The following is a 21427-nucleotide window of genomic DNA, read 5'->3' on the forward strand; positions in this document are numbered from 1 at the left end:
TCAGGGACTCGGGGGAGCTAACAACTTCCCTGCAAAATCATTGCAGTGACTAATCCAATATAAACATAATAAAATTTTTCTCTAATATAATTCATGCATGCTTTTTATTTAGGTTGTTACTCGTATTACTTAATTTATGATTTGGTCTTATTTTTTTCAAATCATAATTAATCTTACATTTTGGTTCTATTTTGATCACTAGCCGTTAAAAATTTAACGATGTTAACATGACCTTTTTTAATTATTTTTGAATCATGATATTGTATTATTTTATGATGATACATCAACATCACTGTTAAAATTTTAAAGATGAGTGATCAAAAACAGAACCAAAAAGTAAATGAAGTGTGATTTAAAATATATAGTAGTTATATGACCAAAATAAAAAGTAAATAATTTATGACTGACTCAATATTAATTTCCTCCTTTTTGCGCATTGGCGGGTAAGCTAGGCTTGGATCCGCACCTGCTCATTTGAATTAAATAGTTACGTCTGTCACAAGTGATAGATCCAAATATATATATATATATATATTTAAAATTGACACATATATATTAATAATAATTTTTTATAGGATAGACACAAATAAAATTTTATGTTATATATATATATATTATCAAATATATTGTGTATATCTTATATTTAAGTATGAATAACATATATTAATACATAGAATTTATATTCACTTATGGGAAAACGATGGTTTGTACATATAGTTAGTTTTATATATTTTAATGGGTCGTAGTCTCTTAGAAGATGATTTGCGATGTGTGAATAGAGATGGTAGAAAAGGAAATAATTTCAAGCTTTTTTTTCTCAATCATTTATGTTGAAATTTATATTAATCCTTAATGTGATGAATGAATTAGAACCACAATGATTACTCATAAGTTGACTGGACAAATGAATATAATTGTCTAATAATAAATTCGGCTCTAATATATTACATGAACTTGTGGAAAATATTTAGAATAGGTAATAAATATCTAAAATTTAAATATTATTTAATTATTTTTATTTTTATATTTATGCCACTTCTACAAATTTTCAATTGTAATAATATTGGTCTCTTTGATTTTGGTTGTCAGCTTAAAAAGCAGAAAACTTACTGGGATGATTAGCATTATAAATCAATGATAATATACAGGCATTATCAAAACATGTATATATTCAACAGCACGAACCATATATCTTAAAAGAATGATTATTTTTAGAGGTTTCGAATTTGAATGCTAAAAATTGTAACATGGTGATTGAGCGATCTTTGTAATCACTTAACTTAATATAAAATATTTATTATTTACCATACTGTCTTAACTTTTTTTCATATCAATACCCTTAGTAATAAACTTGAGTTCCAATTTCAGATTCATCACTATATCATTGATTAAATGCTTAAACTAATTTTAAACCCCAAGAATAACTATACTTAACACAATAATATAAGTATTTTTATTTGGGTCAATTATTATTTTCGCCGTTCACAAATATTTTTATTTTAGTATAAATAATATTAAATATTCTTCACTTTTGAATAAAGTGGGCGCTTGGTCTAGTGGTATGATTCTCGCTTTGGGTGCGAGAGGTCCCGAGTTCGATTCTCGGAGCGCCCCTTTCGATTTGAAATAAGTTTTCACTAGTGGCCATCACTTTCTCAAATCTTGTTCATCGACTCTTTCTTTGTTTCTTAGTTTTAAGGGTAAACTACAAAGATGACCCCTTTTTTCTGTCTTACTTTAAACATCAATTTTGAAAAAAATACGTTCTGATCATTTTTTATTTTCAATTTGGTTTATTTTGATCACGAGCCGTTAATTCTGGTTAGTTTGATGACACGGTACTTATTAAAAATGAGTAATTTTTAATTTGATCCCTAAATTTTATACAAATATTATTTTTAAACCATAAACTTTGGATAAATACTAATTTAACTCTTGAACTTTAAAATAAAATATCAATTGACTTATGAATCTATCAAAGTCCCCACCTCCGGCCGCAGCTCATTAACGTTGTTAATCAATTGATTGTCGTCAATGGTGATCATTGTACCACAAAATTTAAGTTCATTATTTTTTACCTCCTAAACACAATTTGATATTTGTTTCAATAAAAAATATCTCGAACTTTACAAACCTAATCTAGTACCTTCAAATTATTTTAAAAATAAATATATAATACATTTTATATTTTTAAAGCTTCTTACATTTTATTTTGTTTGTTAAAGATTAAATAAACCTTTGAACTTTTAATTAAAATCAATTATTTTTTCGAATTCAACAAAAAATCTACTAAGCCCTTTATCACATCATTAGTTACACATTGACTATCACATTAATATTGTAGTGATTAACATAGGTTAAAAATAAATTAATACAATTAAATGAGTTTGATGATAAAATTTATGCATTAAAAACTTGAAAATTAAGGACAGTTACCAATTTGAATTTAGGCAAAATATAAAAATGACATTTTTAATTTGTACCAAAATCAGGAGGACCACAGGTGTAATTAACCATTTTTATTTTGAAAGGCTGAATACCCATTAATTTGGATGATTTCACGTCTGATTACTCCTTTTTTTCTCAACTTCTCCTCCTCCTTCATCTTCAAATTTCTCAACCTAAAACCATCCAGGTGATAGCTTGTGGCCTTACAACCCTAGTTTATCAATTTGAAGGTAAGAATCTTAATCTTCAACTCCATAGCTTCAATTCAAGCCCAATCTCTCCATTTCTTCAAGTTAGCCAAAAGTGAGTTTAGTGGGGGTTAAGAAGCATAAGTGAAACTAGCTCGTTTTGGAAGATTCCAACCTCTAGAAACGTTTTAAATTCTTCCTAAGATTCCCAACAACGTTAGTAACCCTTGCATTGATTTCTTGCTTAGTGAGAGAAGTTAGGGAAAGCTCCAAGGCAAGAGGAAATGAGAAACTCACTCTTGGTGAGCTTTGGACGTCCACAAACAGCTTAGGAAGTAAATGTAACTCATTTCTAACTCAACTCTTCCACATGTAGCATTAGGTGTGTTTTGGTAGGTGCATAAGTCATAAAGCATGTGCATGGTAGATTTCAGTCTTTGGGTGTTTTCAACATGTTTATGGACTCTTTATAACCCTCATTATCAAACACAACACTTAACATCAGTTGGGAACCTCAAGGGTATTTCGGGTAGAAAGATAAGATTTTCGTGCCTAAAACAGGGCATCTCGAAGCACGAGTATCGATATGGAAGAACAATACTGATATTTTCTTCATCCAGGGTAAAAACAAGAGAGTTTTGAGAGGGAGTATCGATACTCGTTTAAGGAGTATCGATACTGCAGGCCCGATTTCGATACTATAGGGTAGTACGATACCGGGGGTACAAATTAGATTCTAGTAGTCATTTTTGGTATCAGTACTCAAGGGAGTATCGATACCCAGGGTAGAGTATCGATACTCCATACTCCCAAAAGGAGTATTGATACTGAGGTATTTTTCAAAACATCGAACCTTTTTAGTATGATACTCAGTCCAGTATTGATACCCAACCTCAGCGTATCGATATTCATCTAGGAGTATTGATAATACCTTACCCAATCGGCCCATATCAGCTAGTAGGTATCGATACCATAAGTGGGTATCGATACTCAGGGTTCAGTATCGATACTGAAAGTTCAGTATCGGTACCAACAGTCATTTGGATAAATAATCTAATAATTAAGGGAATTAGACTTGAAGGGCCCAAATATATCAGAAAAACAACAAATAAAACTATAAGGAACAAAAATTAATATCAGAACAATAGAAACAGTAAGCTAGGACTACATAAAACTAGCATTGGCTGACACTCGGGAAACAATTAGGACACCCGAGTCTCTCTAGAAAAATAAGACAGTCAGTTGTATCCAGTTAGTGCCAAGACACTTTAGTAGTCGACTGGTGCAAATACCCCAAGACTCGATGGAAAGTTGGCGGGTGTATTTTTCGATACAACTCCAAATCACCCAAATACTCGAGGGTATTTTAGAAAGGCTAGAGGGTATATGAGCTCCGAGATACAGAACTCTCTGCCTCACTATGATGCCTACTCAGCAGTTCATTGTCAGTAGTTCACATGTCATATACTTATTCCACTCGCATACTCATCTAGTGAATGCATGTAGTACAATACATTTATTAGTGTGGCACTGAGCTCGCAAGCTCAGCATATGAAATGTGTTTGTGCACATGTTCATAGGTGATATGTAGCAGGGCATTATCATCGACATCAGTTCCAGATCAGTCGAAGCACCCAGAGTACGTATTGGATTCTTAGAGGGCATGTACTGTTATATAGACCCTTGTATATTCAGTTGTAACTCTATTTTGTAAACTCAGTACATTATTATTTTTGATGTTTTGGGAGCTCCCCATATTTTGTAACTCAAATTATTATCACATTTATTTATTTACATGGATGGACTTTTATCAATTGTTTTATAATCAGATTTTAAAAGAATATTTTTGGGTTAGCCATTTCGGTAGTCCCGTGTGACGTCATGATCCAGTGATCTTCGTGTCGGACTGGATTAGGATGTTACACATTCCATCAACAAACAAATTATTCTTTAATTAATCACAATTATAATCTATACAAAACTCTAAAAAGAAAGAAATAGTATCACTCGCTTATAACCCATCTAGCGATTTAAGTGGTTAGGAGTATTATTTCCTTAGATATTATGAGTCAACTGCGTTTAGAGGTGTGTGTTGTCAATGACTAAGAAAAAATATGAATAAATACTATTTGTAATCGTCTCAATCTATTAAAAAATAATATCAGTCACAAATTCAGCAGAAACAACATAGATGCTCTTGTTCTCCGTCAATGTTTGCAGGGCAGGTAAGGCTAACAGAAATCGACATTGTCGTATAACCATATAAAGAATTGAATGTTGTAGCTTTGTAATTTATCCTACAATGTACCTCTGCTTATCTCATCATATCGGAATGTGTTGATAAACTATTGAACACAAATACGGTTGTTTAACAAATGCAAATGAGAATATAAAGTAATGCTTCTATCTTATAGAGTTTTGGTAAATTATAGTCCCCTGAAAGTCTAGTAATGTATACTTCAAAAGCTTTGCTCTTTCTATCTGTCATGCGCCAAAACCGAAGGTTTAGTCCACGTCTCGACCGTGGTCGGCAGTGATGGCAAAAACTAGCTTCTCCCCCCTAATTTCACCAGATTCCTTCCGGTCTAATCCCACCAGAGCTCGACACATTCCACGGCGACGGTGTCTGAACCTTGTGGCAACAAGGGGCATTTCAGCCACCCTGTTATCGTACACCCTCAGAGTGGCCACTGAAACCAGATCATCATTTTCCTCCAGAACCGCAGTATAGAATCCTTTGGAATCCAACCGTTTAAGCTTTGAGACTCGGTTGAATATCACGTCTTCGACTAAATCTCTCCCCGTCTCGACAGATTCGCTCGGTTCGAAACACTCATGCATCACTTCAAGCGCAGCTCTCAACCTACTCTGATTCTCTTTCTCTGCAGATGACTTCATGCCGTGCACATGAGCGTGATGATCAGATTTCAGCAATGTCCAAGTCAGATTGTTCCCAACTGGAAGTGGCTTCACTGTAAGTTTCTTCAATCCGTAAAAGATCCTTTCACAGTTCTGGCTACATAATAGTACCTTGTTTTTCTCGATTTTCGTCTCACTCGGTTTCTTGGAATTCAAGCAATCGACATGGAATTTAAGCTCGCACTGATGACAAGTAAGAAAAGTTCTATCCTTTACAGACCCGATGCCACAAGTTCCACAGCAGCAAGGACGGCAAGACCATTCGCCATTGGGGATTCCATTAAGCCAAGGCATTCATATGGAATGCTGAAGGGCAGCAATCACAGCAAATTAATTCTCCCCCATCTGAGCAAGCAGAGCAAACTCCATCGTACTCGTCTCGAACGAATAGGAAGGCTTCACAGTTTTGGGAATCTCTATAATAGAACGACTCATGGAATCACGAACTTGTCTTTGACAATAGGAAAGTGACCTGCCACTGCCATCGTCCAGGATTATGTTAGCGGCTGGCCAGTGATTGGTACTTCGAGCATGAGCTTCAAAGGCGGTTAGAGTGAAAACCTCGGAACAACGCGACACTGAATCCCATCACGAGTTACCCTCCCTTTCATCAATGGAGTCCCCGTCTTACTTCGATAATACACATTTCCCAGCATCGAAAACCCCTTGTTATCAATCAAGCACGAGAGAGAACGGTCCGAGGGTTAGCGTTAGAAACCGGACCCTCTCGCACTTTTTGCTAGATCTTACCACCCGGTTTTCCTTCTTCAGCAATTTTCTCCTTTTTGGCGGTTCTGATCGAACAGATTTCGACTTTGGCCGGATCTCCAGACCCAGCGGCTTTCTTTTTTTAGGTTGCTTGGGCTCCACGCTTCCCATCCTTGCTTGTCCAAAAGCTTGATCGATATAAGCTTTGCTAGCCATTTTGGGAGAAGAATAAACTTTTCCGGTGGGAGATTGATATCGGAGTTCTTGTTTTCCGCTTTTAGGGGGCATACCAGAAAACCCATCCCTTAGACGAAAGAAAGCTTTTAGCTTTGAAGGAAAGTTCACATGAGTTCTTGGGTCGACCTGAACCTCCACTTTGTTACCATTTCAGAACAGCTTCATCTTCATTTGCAAACATGGTCGATTTCTCCTCCATTGTTGATTTCTTGAAGCCAAAGAATTTTTTTTTGAATAACAGAATAATCTATAAATTTTGGGAATGTCGGTTTGCCTAGGGTTGCATTTATATTTTTCATTTGATTATTGTAAATTTGATATTTAATCAATTTTATAAAAAATAATTTGTCAAATTAAATTTCATGAACTTTTTTATTAATATATACAATATTTGAAACAATTTTTAACTTTTTTTAAAAAGATTTTTTAATAAATAATTTGAATAAAATGTGTACTCTAGCATTTTGACAAATATTAAATTTGTAAACTAATCCAAAATCATCATTTGAAATGAAACAGTTAGTTCAAAAATCAAAATGTACACACCAATCCTTAAAATATCAATCTCTTTAACCATGTATGATTCAAAACCAAGAAATTAAATGATGATAATTACTATGCTTATACGATAGTTCACGATGTTTATTTGACCATCTATAATGGTGATGTGGACTACTACATCAACATCATAACTGTCAATTTTTAGTTCCATTAGTTAAAGGTCAGATTGATTTTTTCTTTAGTTTAAAGATTATATTGAGTATTAAAAAAATTTAATGATTACCTATCGATACTGATTTGATATCAAATTAAGTTATTTAAAAATATTTATTTATTAACTCAATAGTTGATTTGACATCAAATTATTTTTATCGATGTGATATAATAACACATCATTGGTAAATATTTATTATTAGTTAATTAATAATTTTCATCTAAATAAAATGATTTATTGATCAAACGATAATACACCATTAGACCTTAATCTTAATAAAGAACTATTATTTTATCAATAGCATTAGTTATTTTCGGAATATTTATGGACTCTTATAACCCAATACACTACTTGGAAGTACCATGAACATGTTACCTCTAAAAATGATTAATATTTAACATACACTAAAAAATGTTTATTTTGGGAAAATATAGAATAAGAAAAAAAATATGACAGCGTGTCAATTATAAAATTATTACAATATATAACCTAAATTGTATAAATTTTGAGGTTTAATCCTTTTCTTAACATATCTGTGACGGAGAAAGATAGGCTTTGAAAGTTGTGAAATGTCATTAAACGTCATGGCTCACATAAGCCCACACATATTTGTTTCTGCTTTTCTGTCCTTTTACTTGGCCTTTCCAATTCAACCAATTACAGAGGTCTGTAAGTTTATTTAAATTGAAATGAATGTTTGAATATTCTCTCAATTCAGAATAAATATTGTTTTCTCAGAATATTATATTCAACATCACCATCTGTATTTTACGAAAATTCATAACCAGAAAAGGAGTTTCACCAACCTGAAGGGAATCAGAGAATGGAAACAAAGGCAATGGTTAAGAGTGTGTTGAGGTCCAAGTATGTGGTATGTCTGGTTTGTTCCATAGTTCTCAATCTGTTGCTTATCATCAATCTTTATGTGGGTGCTCAATGGAGCCTGACTCGGGGTTGGACCTCGAGAGCAGCGGCGGAAGCCGAAGCAGTGGCAGAAATAGTCTGTTCGGGCCACGGAAAAGCTTACTTGGATGGCTTCGTCGGCGATGGAAATGAACCGGTTTGTGAATGCAACACGTGCTATACAGGCCCCGACTGCTCTCGCTTTATCTCGCTGCGCGGCGAATGCCGACGGGTACCACTCTGCAACACATGATACGACCACAAACTCTTTAGGCCTTCTTTTTTTTTTATCTGTCAAATTTGATCTTTTAATTTAGGGTTCATATTTGATTCTTGGAAGACAAGTTACTGCTATTGCTCTGTTTTGATTTGAGAAGTTCTCATGTATATGCAGTGGAGATCCATTGTTTCTGGAACCCTTTTGGGTGCAGCATTCAACTAGTAGTGCACTGGTACTATCGGGGTGGAATCGAATGAGTTATACCTATAGTGATACCACTTTCTTCTCGCAACAACTTGAAAGCCTCATCCGCAAACTACACGCATTCGTCGGAATGCAATCACACGAAACAGATACATTGTTTTCGGCGCAGGTTCGACCCAAGTCCTTGGTGCGGCTGCTTATGCATTGTCTCTTCAAAATGCCTCCTCACAGTCGCCTACACGAGTTGTTGCTTCAATCCTACTACACAGTTTGTTCCAGAACCAGCACTTATTTTGTACTTTTAACTCATGTTGTCATTACTGTTGTCACTGATTGCATCCGAACATAACTTGGGCAGCTCTACAAGTACCAAGTCGAATATTTTAATTCGGAAAAGTTTAAGTTCGAAGGAGATGCTTATAAATGGAGGAATAGATCAGATGGCAGTGCAGATGTGATTGAGTTTGTAACTGCACCAAACAACCCTGATGGACGGTTAAACAAAGCGATTCTCGATGGCCCTAATGTGAAAACAATTTACGACCGAGCTTTTACTGGCCACATTTTACAACCGATTCCGGCTCCGGCAGATGAAGATCTCATGGTGTTTACACTTTCCAAACTTACTGGTCATGCTGGCAGCAGATTTGGGTAAATAAGATTAGCTTCCATATATGAAAGTAAATAGCATATTTGCATGAAGCAATTAACAAATTTTCTGTGTTATATTCACAGTTGGGCAGTGATAAAAGATGAAACTGTGTTTAACAGAATGGTAGCACACATGCAAATCCATGGGTGTTTCAAAAGATGCTCAGTTAAGAGCATTTAAGCTTCTGAAAGCAGTCCTAGAAGAAGGAACCGGAATATTTGACTTCGCATACCGGACGATGAAGATCAGATGGGAAAGATTGGCCACAACGTTATCCTCGTCGAACCGCTTCTCCCTTCAGAAAATCGATCCTCAATTCTGCTCTTTTTACACTGAAGTCAGAGAGTTTTCTCCAGGTACTTCAATCAACCTCAATTTAGACATGTTATTCAAGTCTTTATTATCTTTGCTATGCAACTATAAAGAATAGAATGTCTTTAACCTTGTCATGTTTATGGCAGCTTATGCATGGTTAAAATGTGAGCGAGAAGAAGATAAAGACTGTTATGCAGTTCTCAAGGCAGCTAATATCATTGGTCGTCAAGGAAACGTGTTTGGTTCGGAAGACCACTATGTTCGACTCAGCCTGGTCGAAGCCAAGATGATTTCGATATATTGATCGAACGTTTACAAAAATTCTCGAAGGAAGACCGATCCAGAACTATGTGAAGAATGAGATCAACATTTGTTGATCAAGAGCTTCCCTTCACACTTCCATAAATATTGCTTGTTTACAGAAACATGGATAGATGTCATGCAGGTCATCGACCTTATAGATACAGACATGCATATGCAGTTATCTAATACTTCAATAAATAAATCTTCAAAATCTAATCATGGTGCATGGGATGTATTGAGATACCTTATCTTACAAGAAAATTGGACAAAAAAAATCCTTGTTTCTACATTCGTGTTAGTAAATAATAAGTAATGCTTCTATTCTATCTTAAGAGTTTTTGGCAAATTATGGTCCCCTGGAAGTCTAGTAAAGTATACTGCAGAAGCTTTACTCTTTCATCATCTGGCATGCGGGAAAACCCGAAGTTATTCCATGTCTCAACTGTGGTAGCAGTGATGGCAAAACCAGCTTCTCCACCCCTAATTTCACCAGATTATTTTCAAGCTCATCCACCAAAACTCGACACATTCCACGGCGGCGGTGCCTGAATGTTGTGGCAACAAGGGGCATTTCAGCCACCCTGTTATCGTACACTCTCAGAGTGGCCACTGAAACTAGATCCTCATTTTCCTCCAGAACCATGGTATAGAATCCTCCGAAATTCAATCGTTTCAGCTTTGAGACTCGGCTGAATATCACGTCTTCAACAAAATCCCTCCCGGTCTCGACAGATTCGCTTGGCTCAACTCTCATGCATCACTTCAAGTGCAGCTCTCAGCTACTTTGATTCTCTTTATCTGCAGATTCATTCCGTGCACATGAACTCGTTTATCTGATTTGAGCAATGTCCAAGTCAGATTATTCCCCATGGAATTGGCCTCCCTGTAAGTTTTTGCAGGCCGTAAAAGATCTTTTCACAGTTCTGGCTACAATAGTACCTTGTTTTTCTCGATTTTCATCTCATTTGGTTTCTTGGAATTCAAGCAATTGATATGGAATTTAAGCTCGCATTGATGACACAAGAAGAGTTTTATCCTTTACACACCGATGCCACAAATTCCACAACAGCAAGGAGGGCAAAACCATTCGCCATTGGGGATTTCCTTTAAGCCAAGGCATTTCGTATGGAAAGCGAAGGGCAATATTCACAGCCAATTAAATCTCCTCCACTGCAGCAAGCAGAGCAAACTTCATCATTCTCGTGTTGAACGAATTGGATACCTTCACTGTTTTATGACTCGGATGAGTACTAGAAGTTGATATGATGACCTTCATAGAATCACGAGCTTGTCTTTGACAATCGGAAAGTGACCTTCCAGTGCCATCGTCCAGGATTATGTTAGCTGCTGGCCTGTGATTGGTACTTCCAGCATGATGTTCAAAGGCTGTGAGAGTGAAACCCTTGGAGCAACAGTTACATTGAATCCCATCACGAGTGATCCGACCTTTAATCATGGAGTCCCTGTCTTACTGCGATAATACACGTTTCCCAGATCCGTAACAAATTATTATCTATCAACCAAGACAGAACAGTTCGAGGGTTACGACTAGAAACCGGACCCTCACACATTTTACCATTCGTTTCTTTGGTTTCTTCAGCGTTCTTCCTCTTTTCAGCGATCCGGATCGAACAGATTCGGTAATGACTGATTCTCTAGACTCGAACACTTTCTTTTCCTACGTTGCTTGGGGTCCACGTTTCTGGTCCTTCTCTCTCCCAAACCTTGATCAATATAACTTTTGCAAGCCATCTCAGTGAACTATAGACTCTCCACGGGGAGACTGATATCGAAGCACTTCTTTCCATGTCGACATGCCGGAAAATCCATCCCTTAGTCGAAAGATATCTTTTAGCTCTCAATAAGAGTTCACCTGAGTTCGTCTCCGGTTGACCGAACCTCCATGGTAGTACCATTTCAGAACATCTTCTTCACATCCTTCACCACTTTCAACTGCAAACATCGAGGATTCGTTGTCCATGGCCGATTTTTCAAAGAAGAGACAACTAAATGTGATTTTTTGAAGAACAGAAACCAATAAAATCTAAAGAAAGGAGGAAGATAGGTTATGATAATAAGATAAATGTTTAATTAAATTTCGATTAAACAATGTAACAAATATTAGTATTTATGCATATTAGAAATAGTAGGAATTGTATTAAAACACAAATCCTTGTTCAATCTAACCTCTGCCTTTAAAAAAGAAGAATAAAAAAAATAAAAAAAAATCCCTTGTATTTTATACCTACAAGGAATAGGTCAAGACTAGGTCTAGAACTGGAAACTACAATCCGAAATTATCTCAAACTCGGCCTCTTCCAGTCCCTTGGATCACAAGTGTCTTTTTTTATTAATTTATCTCAATAATCGTTTTTTATTGTATACATTTTTTTAAAATATCATAGTATTTTAGAGTTAACTGCATCACAAGTCCTCAAATTGTTTCCCATTCTAAATTAGTCTCTAAACTTTTAAACATTCCAATTTCATCCTAAGCTATGGCTTTCATTCTAATTAGTCCTTAAACTTGTGAACATTTCAATTCCATCCCCAAACTATGACTTTCATCGCAAACTATTTGTATATACTAATCTCATCCCTTGTTAATAAAATAGTTAGCCCAAGTTATATTATTATACTTTTTAAAAAAATAAAATTTAAGTTAAACTATGATTGAAACTAATTACATATTTGGATGGATTTGGGGATGAAATTGGAAGATTCAAAAGTTTGGGGACATTTAAAATTAGGTCATAGTTTGGGATGAAATTGGAATGTTAAAAGGTTTAAGCACTAATTTGGAACGAGAGACATAATTTGGGGATGAAATTGAAATATTCAAATGTTTAAGGACCAATGTAAAATGAGAATCATAGTTTGAGGATATATAATGCAATTAACTCCATATTGTATGAATCAACGAATTATTTCTTTAATTTTTTCTTGCGTTTTTATTTTTTTTTGGAATTAGATCGTATCTTTAATGGATCAACCTAACATAGCTCTAGAGTGTGCAAGAAATTATTTTATAGCATTTAATACATAAATTGGTATTTATTATAACTTTTAATAATTTCCAAATTATTTATATTAAATTAAGTCTAAAACTCTATTAAAAAAAAATAGATAATTGGCCCGCTTCTCTGCTCCATGCATCTCTACGCCTCAACCCTCATGTGGCTAGTGGGTAGTGGCTGGAGAAGATGATGAAAGCGCTCTTGCCGGCCCGATTCATCGAATTGCTGGTTGTCATTATGGCCGCATCCGTTTGGCGATTGAATTGACTGTTTCGCATATCATCATCGAGAGGGACACTGCTAATCTTGTGTACCAACTGGTTCATCGTCGTATTGATCTTTCAGTGGTTAGTTTTCATCTTGTAGAAGTGCAACGCATACTCTGGCATAATGTGCTTCATCTACGCGTTCCTCTTTATATTTTCTTATGAATATTTGGACTATATTTCAACTATTGTATTGAGTGATGCCATTTTGGCTATGCATATATGTTGTAACTTAAAAAAAAATAGTATTTATTTGGATTTAGAAACTCTTTCGGTAATCTATCTGTACATATAAAAGTCGCTATTTCAGAATTAATAGACAATAGATATTCAAATCTCAATATCTCGGTAGTCAAAGAACTATTGTTATCTTTTAAGGCCGCAGATTCCAACACTATGTTTAAGGATATGAACGTTTATTGTCAAAGAAAAAAAATCTCAATGGATGACTTTTATTGTTAGTTACAAATCGATAAAGGGTACAGAGTAAAAATATCTAATATTTATGGTTACTAATAACATATTGATTTAGAGTGTTGGTAGAGATATATTTTATTTCCTACATTAAAATTGTATTGTTTAATTTATTAAAATTAAAAAATTTCTGATTTCCATAACACGTATTTTAGATTATGCTTATTCATGTTTTCGGATTGCTAGATGTACTTGCTGCTAGTTTGTACCTCCAATCCATCCAACTTTTAGGACATTGTAAATTAAACCGTAAAAATTATAATTAAGTCACTCTTTTATAATATGAATTACATAGCATTAAGATTTATATAATTATAAAAATATTTAATTACAATCATTATACGATAAAATACTGTAGCACAATAAAGCTAAAATACACAAATCGCAGATGTACTTGCTGCTAGTTTGTACCTCCAATCCATCCAACTTTTAGGACATTGTAAATTAAACCGTAAAAAATTATAATTAAGTCACTCTTTTATAATATGAATTACATAGCATTAAGATTTATATAAATTATAAAAATATTTAATTACAATCATTATACGATAAAATACTGTAGCACAATAAAGCTAAAATACACAAATCGCAATGCCGGGAAAACTATTCTCCGAAATCTGAATCAACCTTGAAAGGATGAAATTCGATAGGTGAAAAACTAAAACTTATCCAAAGTGAACGAGGTGATCTTACATGGAAAATTGTATTCTCAACTGCATGATGAAATAGATTTTAGAAAAGTTCTGTATAAAACAGGGTTCAAAAGGAAAAGGTATCTCTCTCTCTCTCTCCCCCTCATGTGTGTCTATAAACCAGTCAATCCAGAGAAGTTCTTATTCATGGCTCTATCCTTCCTGTAATTATTATGTCTCCCACCACCCCTTCTTCCCCTGCCCCTCTGATTTCCACCATTCCTCTCTTCGGATTCGGTGTTGTCGGGTGGGTTATCTTGCTCACCACGAGACTCTCTTTGTCTTCCTCTTCCCTGGAGTTCCTCGTATGCTCCCTCCCTCCCGTCTCAGAAATATCAGGCTGGCTGGTTTGCTCCTCACGATCCATCAGCTTCTTAACTGCACCAAGGGGAAGGTTGCCACCCCGTCCTAGGCCATGTATCATTTCCCCCTGAGCTTGAGTTACTAATGAAGCTTCATTGGCATTTGCAACTGCAACTGAACCTGCAACCTTATAACTGTAATTCTTACCGTCCTTGACATAGTATTGGGGTTTCTTTCTTATGCCCCACTTTGAATTAGGCGCAGATTGACCAGAACTTTCAGGTTGGGTTTTCCAAGTTGGAGCTGAGTTTGTCACTTAGCATCTCATTTTCCTCCAGCCCCGCTCCGCAACACTTAGACCTAGGTCATCGAAAGAGTCGTCATATTCATCTTCATACTCGTACTGAGAAATCAAAGCACTTTTCTTAGTGAATCATTCTCGTCCCCGGCATCAAGAGTAGCGGAATCAGGTGAGTCATCTTTAGACTTCCTAATAAATCTCCCAACTGTAGATGAGGATGACAGATGGAACTTCAACTGGTTGTCTGTTAACTACAGGTACAGTTGTAGTTGAAGATACGGGTACGGTGTCAACCATTTTCCCTTTACCTTTATCAGTATCAACCATTTTCCCTTTCCCTTTATCATTCCTGCTCAGGGTTGAAGCAGACTTGGGCTCCGGCATTGTCTCTAGGGAAGTGTCCAAGGCCTGAAAATCTCCATGAAGAGTACCCTCAAGAATCCTCTGAATAACCTCTTCTGGATTCTGGTTATAAACTTCTAGCATACAGCTATAAAGCCTTTGCCATAATCAGAAAGAGATCTTTAACTTGGCTGATTTTTGATTGCATAATTGCAGCATCTCATCCATGTACATCTTTGCTTGTCCAGAGGCTGGTATAGGGGGTTTAGGGGTTTGCTCTTTAGCAATGCCCTTTGTCAAATACATTGTAATCCCAGATAGATACTGAAACTGTTCATCCTCCATGAATAACCACCCTGCATGATAGTTGTTGAATACAAATTACTGAGCGAAAACACAATAATTATCAGAGAACAAGAACAATGAAAGATTGGTGAGCTATTGACTTCCTCCAATGCAGAAATTCAATGATTAGATGGCTTTGAAAAGAAGACCCAGTTTCACAAATATTACAGCAATACATCACTCTCCATGTATTAAGATACAATTGTCCCTCAAATAATTCTCCATGTATTAATAATATGTAATAATATATAATATTACAGCAATACATATCACTCTCCATGTATTAATAATATGTAACAAGAGATATAAACTACTACATCTCGACTGCACAAGTTATAACAGAAACTAGAAACCAAATAAATAATTCTCTAATAAAATTAGCATATTCACAGGAAATATATATGGTTTGATTCACCAAATACACCTTAGAGGTTGACAGCTAAGTGGTCTTCAGCAAGGTCGGTACCAGCCTTATGTGGATATCCACCTTACAGCTAAGTGGTCTTCAGCAAGGTCGGTACCAGCCTTATGTGGATATCCACCTTAGCCTATATTAAGTTCCTTCTCTCTTCCCCAGTATTCCCCATTATAGCATGTATAAACAAATTCACTATGAAATATAAATTGATTATAAAAGCAGTATCTCAATCTTTAAGTAAAGGGGCGGTTTAATCAATGCACTGACCAGTGTTCTGCAAATTCTCAAGTTTCCTCATTAGATTGCAATTCTTTTCAAGGTTCTTAAGGAAAGTATCATGTTTCTCGTTCTCCTGACATTGTAGTGAAACTCCATTTATCTCCCTAATTGTTTTGAACCAAAATATCTGCTCTTATAAATGGATCTTCCACCGTGCCCGGAAACATCTTTGTTGCAGTTGGGATGGGATGTGCATCCAAAAACACTTCATCACTGAGATAGCAAATATCTAATAGTTTCCAACCAAATTTGACTATTCTCAAAGATAACAATTTAAAGCTTATTGCAATATCTGTTAGCTTTGTGAATTCATGATTTAGAACTGCTTCGAAAACCCCGCTGCAAAGACGGAAGTAAATTATCGTGCAAACGTGAAAGAGTTGTGAGCAATTCTTCATTTCCATGACTGCATAGATGAAGAGATTTTTTAATAAATTGTAGCATAACTTCTATATAATTTGTGAGAGAAAAGGGAAAGAAGGGACACATCCACAAAGAAACCTCCCACACAACTAACAGATGAAAAATGTTAAAACAACATAAGTAGTTATGATCCCAATAAGTTTAGGTACCTCATTTCAACAGGGCAAGAGAAAAAAATAGCTGCAGGCCTGTATGCAGTAACAAAAGCATCCATAGCTACAATGGCATCATTAATAAAGTCCATCACCTGTCCAAAGAAGTAATTGAATAATTTTAAGGCTTCTCTTGCAGCAAAGAAATTTAACTTGAGATAGCACTAAGCCAATGATTTAGGAGGTCGTCCTATTATGCTACAATTCATGCTTTGGCTAACCCCCACCCCATCTTGACATAGGTCTGTTATAATCTGTATATTTATCTGTTTATTTATTCATATTGTTCATATTGAGATAAACCAATAAACATTTCCTACAAAATACACGTACTGCAATTCCTTTTTCTAGGTGAAAGTAATCCCTAAAACTGAAATACAATGACATAGTATCTTCCAACCATTCATTCAGTATGAGATAGAAATCAAAGAACCTTTCAAACACAGCTCCGCAGTGGCACCTATAAAACAAAACCACTGACAAAAACAAACAAACCTCTAAAAAGTCAGCATGTAGATGATCAAATCCATCATCTCCGTGATTTCCAGAAGACAGAAGGACCTATCCAGTTATTAACACATAAAAAAGCAATCATGAATGTCATGTCATAACTAAGCAAAACTACAGATGAAGAGAAATACTACATATCCAAAGAATGTCAAACATTTCACTCAGATAAGAAACACTAAAAAGATGTGTCAGATTCAAAGCGATTTACAAAGTACCTCCAAAGATGTGCTGCAGCGTTCATGCATTGTGTAAACAATACTCAAGAAATGAAACAACACCCCAGTCAGATTATCATGATTGTAGGCTGAGCTTTCAGAGCATTTGCAACCTGAAAATAAATCAGGTGTGAGAGAATTCTTTTCTTTTGTGTGTGTTTGTTTTTGTGGGTTGGGGGGGAGGGGGGAAGGCAGTTCACAAGAGGCATACGGAGAAGATATCTCCCAACTTACTCCATGAGACATAGAACACTAAGTTGACATAGAAGGGTATCAACATGAAGCACTTGATACATCCCAGTAGAATGCGTTTACAGTGGAAAAGTCCATGGCCCATTAACATTTTATCTATTTAATAGGATGCATAAATTAGAAACCATAGAAAGTTATTTCTGTAAGAAACTTCTTGATTGGCCTTATGCCCTTATCAGACTCAGTTAAGGTTTCATACAATTTGATTTCTAGAGTGACCGTTGGAGGAATTTCAAGGATAAATAAATTAAATATCTCCCTTTGACTAATGGATTTGATTTCTATAGGCTTTAAAGAGGATGAAGCCATGTGGAGAAAAGAAATAAAGTCTTCAATCACTTGTACAAAAGAATGCTTACCAGCAATTTGGTCAGATCACCATTTTCATGACCGTAGATAGCACAAATGTCCAACAACTTCGGCACGTCAAGCAACTTGTTCTCCTGCAAGATGACTACAGGAAGAATTAGTGAATAAAATGTGCATATAAAATACCCTATACGTCAAAATTTAACAACAAATTTGGGTATATAAGGTTGAGCAGCACCAAAATGTGTCCAGACTGAATCAATTAAGAGACAACCTACCGGCATGGTCATTGGCACTAAGACTATCGGCAGCTCGAGCACCAGGATCCCGATTTGAAGATCTACAATTGCGAGAAATGTCCACAGCAATGTACAAGATAAAATGGTGTTCATGTAGGAGAGTTATAAAACTTTAAACTTACATTCGATACAACAGCATGAAGACACGGCGGTTTAGTTCAAACTCTCCAATGATAACCCCCGCAACAATCCCTTTGACACCGCGATGAGGAAAATCATACCACCTGCTCCTAAATTGCAAGAAACTGTTGATAAATTCATGCAAAGAAGTGTCGCCAGCCACTGACAAGAAAGCACAATAAATGGGAATTCCAGAAAAAAGTTAAGTGCATTAAAAAAACAAAAACAATATCAAATATCAGTTTAAATACCTCGTTTCCAAAATTCTCTGGGACTGAGCTTGAGCAAGCGGGACAACTCTCTATTTAAGAGATCAACTACTCTCTGCGATTCCACTGGGTCCAATCCTCCGTCCCCGCGCTGAGGCCTGCCGCCACGGCTTCATCTTGAGGCAAGTAATTTACGAAATTCCCATTGGAGAGACTAGATGGAGTTGCTGTGTTTGGAACCCAATCCCCACTCTCTCCCATCCGAACACGGCTGCTGGTAGAGCCACCGGGTACGGCAGCGGTAGTGCTGGAAGCGGGGGCATCGTGCTGTTTGGGAAGGGATTGCCTGATGGAATTTGAAAGGGATGTCGGATTAGGGTTTTGCTTTTGGTTTTTTGGGATGAATTTCTTCTGGGATTTTTGGAAATTGTTTCTGATGTCGCCGTCTTGCCTATTGCCGTGTGTATTCATACGAGACATGGATTTGATTTTTCTCTTTAAAAAAGAAAAGAGAATAAAAATATCTTTCGTTTTTGCTTAGATAATCTCAGTGTTAGGGAGGAAGAAAGGAAGGCAGACTTCTCATATTTTTCCAATTTATAGGTGTAGCTGTCAAAGGACAAAAAAATTAAAAAAAAACCATTAATTTATTCGTTTAGTTAGTTAATTCATTATTCATAGTAGAACTCGTAGTATTAATAATAATAATAAAATATTATTTTTAAAAAATTTGAGTTCAAATTATTATTCTGTATAATATAATCTGTTATCAATATTAAATAAATCTACACTTTAATCCCTTCAAATTAAAAAAAAATTATTTACTCCATAATAAAAGATGTAGAAATCCATTCTTTAATAAAGATGAAAAAATAACCGACGACCAAAACTTATAAAGGTGGGAGAAGAAGGTAGATTTGGGTAAATTATTATTGGGAAAATGGTTAGGTATACCCTAGATTTTCTAGGGTTCACGTTTTGTTCCCCCAACTTTGTTTTGTGTTCAAATTCATTCTTAGTTTCCAATTTGGTCACTAAACCTTGAATTCATTCCATTTAATCCTTATTTATTCTAATTACAATTCAGTCGGATCCTCAAAATTTTCAATTACGACAATGAAGTCCTTTAAAATCCAATTTAAACGAAAATTTGATATGATTAGCCTTGAGGAAACTTCTAGGTCTAGATTTACGGGGTGAAAATCAGACCTGAGTTTGTTTTTGTATGCATGTTTGTTTTGATATTCAATTGTGTAAAACTCATAGAAAGACGTCATGTATTTGAGTCCTTTGTAACCATTTGAATTGTGTTTCAATATTTTATTTTGTTAATGCTTTAATTTTAAGCTTATGATATGTTTGAGTAGTTTAATATCGTCTGAGTGATGTTAGAAGATTGATACAAATATCGTAAATTATGATGAGATGTTAGAGTCTAGCTTAATATTTTCTTAATCCTTAAGTTATCTTTTTGTTTCTTTTACTTGTTTTAGCTCTTTAAATATTTAGATTTATTGAATAGATTCCTTTCAACTTGCATTTTGTGCTTTGTTTGATTGATTAATAAGTTTATTTGTTTCTTAGATATTAAGAATTGTTAATATGATAATTTGAGGTACTACTTTTGGAAACGTAGTAGTTGGTATTGATAAAATAATCGAAATGCCTTTTGAAAAATAATATAGGATGGTAGGTTTCAATACTCAGAGGATTGACATTGATACCTATAGAGCATTTTTGATATCAGTAGACCCATCATCTCTGAGATGTTAGTGGTTTAAACTAAGGGGTTTATAAATCTTCCCGACTGTAAAATTTGTTTCGAGTTGAAATTGATGGGTGGCTTACATTATATGCTTGTCTGAGTTGCTACCGAGGAACATGCATGGAAACATCTCCAGATTTTTCCTAATCGTAACCATGGATTCCGTTCTTGATGCAATAAATAGCTTAATTCCTATTAATTTCGCGCACGATCTTGTAGAAATAACAGCTCTTTAGTCCCTTTTGACTTCTATAGCATTCGTGACTGGTGTTCTTCACCTGCTGGAAATCCCATATCATACTCAACCTGCCCACGGTTGTAACTAGGTTATGCTCTTGTTTACCGTTCTCAGTGACCTAAACAGATTGTGAAACATTGAAGGCTGTTCAGGTATAACAAATATCGAAATATGTCAACAACAAATGCGAAGGTGGCGATGAATTTTCGAGCTGTGAACACCTCCATCGATTTTTTATTCGCTTTTGTTAAAGTCAAATTAATCGGGTGCATGATTCTTTGTATCTTCCCACACAGAATCATCTGCTACTTCTGGTTTCACCCACCCAATAAACTTCTTCCCAAAACCCTAAACTTTATTCTCCTCACTAGCTACCATGCCATAAACATTCTAGAAATTCATAGCTCCACAGGTGTAAGCTTTATATTTTGTTGAGGGAATCATGCCAAAGGAAGGTAAGATTTAACTCTAGAAATTCAAGAGCTTCATTATAGGCTCCACATCTTCCATGGAAGATGGTGTAGAGCAAGCTTAGAAGTTTATGGAGAGTTTTGATCTTTACAGTGATATGAGCTTCATTCAAACATTCATAAGCTCCAGATTTGATTCCATGATTCACGCAATCTTATGTTTGATTAGAAAAAGAAGTGGGAGAGTCATCTTGTGCAAGAGAAAAGGTAAAAAAA

General features: G+C 35.5%; 1 non-coding gene and 2 pseudogenes across 1 annotated transcript; 2 read left to right on the top strand and 1 right to left on the bottom strand.

Annotated features, from left to right (window-relative positions):
- Positions 1-1542: 1542 nt before the first annotated feature.
- On the top strand, positions 1543-1614 carry TRNAP-UGG. The gene has a single exon. It is a non-coding gene; the product is annotated as a tRNA-Pro (tRNA).
- Positions 1615-8031: 6417 nt separating this feature from the next.
- LOC120153656 lies at positions 8032-9969 on the top strand (annotated as a pseudogene).
- Positions 9970-14154: 4185 nt separating this feature from the next.
- On the bottom strand, positions 14155-19291 carry LOC120156383 (annotated as a pseudogene).
- Between the last annotated feature and the right edge of the window lie 2136 nt (positions 19292-21427).

Source organism: Hibiscus syriacus, unplaced genomic scaffold (assembly GCF_006381635.1).
Source record: "Hibiscus syriacus cultivar Baekdansim isolate YM2019G1 unplaced genomic scaffold, ASM638163v2 tig00002840_pilon, whole genome shotgun sequence".
NCBI lineage: Eukaryota > Viridiplantae > Streptophyta > Magnoliopsida > Malvales > Malvaceae > Hibiscus > Hibiscus syriacus.